The 3,804-nt window shown below is 36.9% G+C and overlaps 1 pseudogene; it reads right to left on the reverse strand.

The window, feature by feature from the left end:
* Positions 1 to 376: 376 nt before the first annotated feature.
* LOC102769333 lies at positions 377 to 2,242 on the reverse strand (annotated as a pseudogene).
* Between the last annotated feature and the right edge of the window lie 1,562 nt (positions 2,243 to 3,804).

Here is a 3,804-nt window from a genome sequence, read left to right on the forward strand (position 1 = left end):
GTTTTATGAATTTGCCTACTAAATCATGTAGGAAAAAGATAAATTACAAGTCATAAAAAAGTGAAATAATACTGGACTTTACATTTACCTGTTTAGTTACCTTTACCAGTGTTCTTTATTTTTTTATGGCTTTAATCTATGGTCTACTGTCCAACTAATCTATAGTCTACTGTCATTTCATTTAAGCCTGAAAGACTCCCTTTAACATTTATTCTAGAGCAGGGAGTCCATTTATTCTAGTCATGAACTCCCTCAGCTACTGTTTGTCTGGAAATGTCTTAATTTCTCCTCCATTATGGAAAGATTATTTTACCAAAACTCTTTTTTTGTTGTTGTTACACTTTGAGTTTGTTTCTTAAAACAGCTAAGAGCCAACTTTCCCCTACGTACTCTAGTTTTGTTCCACTTTTCTGTTAATAATGTTTACAAAAATGTTAACCCATATAAAGAGGATTCCTCCAAGGTGCTTTCCATAATTATTCCTTTTTGCATATGGAGATTATTCTTCTTAATAAATGGGAAAATATATCTCTTGTTTGTTAATCCAATTAAAAGTGATAAGTGCTAAACTAAAATTCCCAACCAAATTCCAAAGATGAGCAAAACAGAAGCCCCAAGCTTTTTCCATTAGAGAAAATTATCTCTGCTAATTTTAAGGTAAATTAGTCCTTAGAATATAAAAAAAAAAATCAAACATGTTGATGTACTGGAACCAACTACAACAAACACATTCCTAATGTCAGGAACAAATATTGCAAGTAAAACAATGATAGTATTGAGTGCTAGAGTAATAAAATAAAAAAAGGTGAATTCATGAGAGTGGAAAACTGGAGAAAAACATCATCATTAAAGCTTTTCTTGAGGGGAAGTGGATTAAAGGGACTGTCAAAAGTACAGCAAACAGTATGCATAACTTCAAATCATGACAACATCATGTGGCAAGTATTTATTATAATCTTATAGTATATCAGATGCCACTTTGTAATAAAAAATAATGTACCCAAAGAGTGTAGATATAAAATGCATGAGAAAAAGCAAAGCAATTTTGCTATATTGGTTACATTCTACATTCTTTTCTTTGAAGGGCTTTGAAGTCCACAGTATATGGGCAATCTTGAAGTATGGCAGAGAAATGAAAAGGCCATGATTGGTATGGCATAAGCACTCTCTTTGGAGAAATGAGAGAGCTTTGCTTTACTTCTGCAGCATTTGAAATCTGGACGTATTGCTCTATACAATTTAATGTCAGAGGATAAGGGATGGGCCATTTTTAAAATTATTATCACAAGAGAAAAGAACACCATAAGGAAAAATGGTAAACTATTTGTGCACCCAAGAAAGGCTATGTTAGGAAGAAGTGCAAGAAGGAACACAATGAAAACACAAATGATTATTAGTTGGGCTTATCCATCAAGATACCAAGACCCACTATCGTCTTCAGACAAAAATTCTGAAATAGCAGTAGGAAGCTCTGTTTTAATAATTAAAAGATCAAGTGACATAGGTCTAATATTCTGAATTATTATGGTGCCTGCCACCACCACCTGATCCAAATGCAAAGAGTTCAAGATCTTCATAAGATGTCACAGTTGTCTGAGTACACATACTAAGCAGGAGATAAACTAAGAATGAAGCCAGGTGAGCAATTACCAGCAACAAGAATCTAAATCCAAAGATATCGGTATGAGCCATACATAAGCTAAGCCAAGGATGCCACTCCCATGATGGCATTTACCAAATTAAACACTGAGAAACCAAATGAAACACCTGGGGATCTCTGTCTGTGGAGTTTGTTGCTTAGCAACAGGCTCAACTCTTCCACCTCCACTTCCTCAGGCTGCTGGGAAGAGATGTACCAACCCATCTTCATGTTGATGATCCCCCAGGGCACCTTCATGGCTGCTTGCTGGCGGACTACCAGGTCCATCTGCAAGCTACTACCCCTGCCTTCCCATCATTAGACACGCCAAAGGTAGAGCTATGGGATCCACCCCTCCCAGTTACCATACCTCACCAGGGCAAGGAAGTGATATAAAATTCTTGATTGATAGTTGGTTTTCTTAATTCAGGATGTTATGTCATCCCAATGCCTTCTGGCCTCCATGTTTCTAGAGGAGAAATTGGTTGTTAATCTTATTGAAGATCCCTTGAACATAACAAGTCACATCTCATTGGCTGCTTTCAAAATTCTCTGTTTGTCTTTGGGTTTCAACAATCTGACTACCAAGTCTCTTGGTGTAGATTTCTTTGGGTTTATTGTTTATTATTCATTGGGCTTCTTGGACATGTATATTCATGTAGTTCTTCAGATCTGGGGAGATGTTAGTCATTGTTTATTTAATGTTTTTCTTCCCCTTTCTATTTTATGCTAGGATACCTATATTGTGAACATTTGTATATTTAATGATATCTCACTCATGCTATGTTCATTTTCCTTCATTCTTATTTTTTCTGCTCCTCAGTTGAATAATTTCATTTGTCTCATCTTCAAGTTTATTAATGCTTTCTTTTGCCTGCTCAAATCTGCTGGTTAAGCCTCTAGAGAGTTTTTAATTTCAGTTAATGTACTTTTCACCTCCAGAATTTTTCTTTGGTTCCTTTATTCAATTTATATCTCTCTGTTGATATTTTTTGCCAATCTCTGTAAACCAATAAACAAAAGTACACTATTTTTCTGACCTCTCTGAAACATTCTAGCCAATTAATAAGCCTGAAGCGTGGATCATGAAGATCCTCAATTTGTACATGATTAGTCAGAAGTATGGTTGGCTTGAGTTTTACAACTGGCATTTGAAGTGGGGGCAGGCTTATGGGACTGGGTCTTTAACCTGTGTGGTCTGCACTTACTCTGGTTAATTAATATAAGAATTGAACTGAATTGATAGACACCCAGTTTGGTTGATGTCAGAGAAAACGCCCCGCAAAGGTTAGGATTTAGGCATATATTTTGGGGAGTACATAATTCAACTCACTACAGAGGGGGAGGGACAGAAGAAGAATGGTCTGTGGTTGTGGTTGTTTGTTTGTTTTCCCCCCACAAAATCTTATAGTACTGAGCACGTATTAATTGACTATGAATATGTGATTTATGGCATCAACCTTAGAAAGCAAAGGAGATAGGTTAATGGGTATCTCATGATAGAGACTCCTTTGCCTCTGGTTAGACATGAGGTCTTTTCCCAAACTTTATTAGAAAGATTGTTAGACTTCTTCAGGGCTTTTCCACCTGCCCATCAATCTTGAGTTTGCACTGCAGCTGGTCTTTTGGGAGAATGAGCAGGAAACATGGATAACAATTTAATGAGGATAGAATCTGTGAGCTCATCCCTGGAATTGTGAGTGCTGCTAAAGCTAAGGAAGCAGCCAAAGGTCTGGGACCCACATCTTGGCCTTGTTAGACTTCCTTCCTGGAATGTCCCCTGCAGGTCTCACCATTTAAAAAAATAATCATCATCAATTTAGATTCATGCCAAGGTCAGGCAGCCAACTAACGGGATACCGCTGTTGTCAATCTTATGAATTTTTTATTTTCTTTCATGTTCTTTCCCTCCCTTTTCTAACACTACATTTCTCTTTCTTTAAAAAAAAAAAAAAAAAAAAAAGCACTTGCTTCCACAGACATGCACTTTTGTCTTGCGTCAATGAATGCTACAAGGCAGATAACATCATTATTGCCATTTTACAGAGAGTGAGATAGGGCCCCAAAGACGTAATATCAGTTTATGCAGACATTCAATTGTGAAGCTGGGCATCAGACACAGGCACTAAATCCCATGCTTTCCCCTCAACCCTACAGTGCCTTCC

This window comes from Myotis davidii, unplaced genomic scaffold (assembly GCF_000327345.1).
Source record: "Myotis davidii unplaced genomic scaffold, ASM32734v1 scaffold1, whole genome shotgun sequence".
Lineage (NCBI taxonomy): Eukaryota > Metazoa > Chordata > Mammalia > Chiroptera > Vespertilionidae > Myotis > Myotis davidii.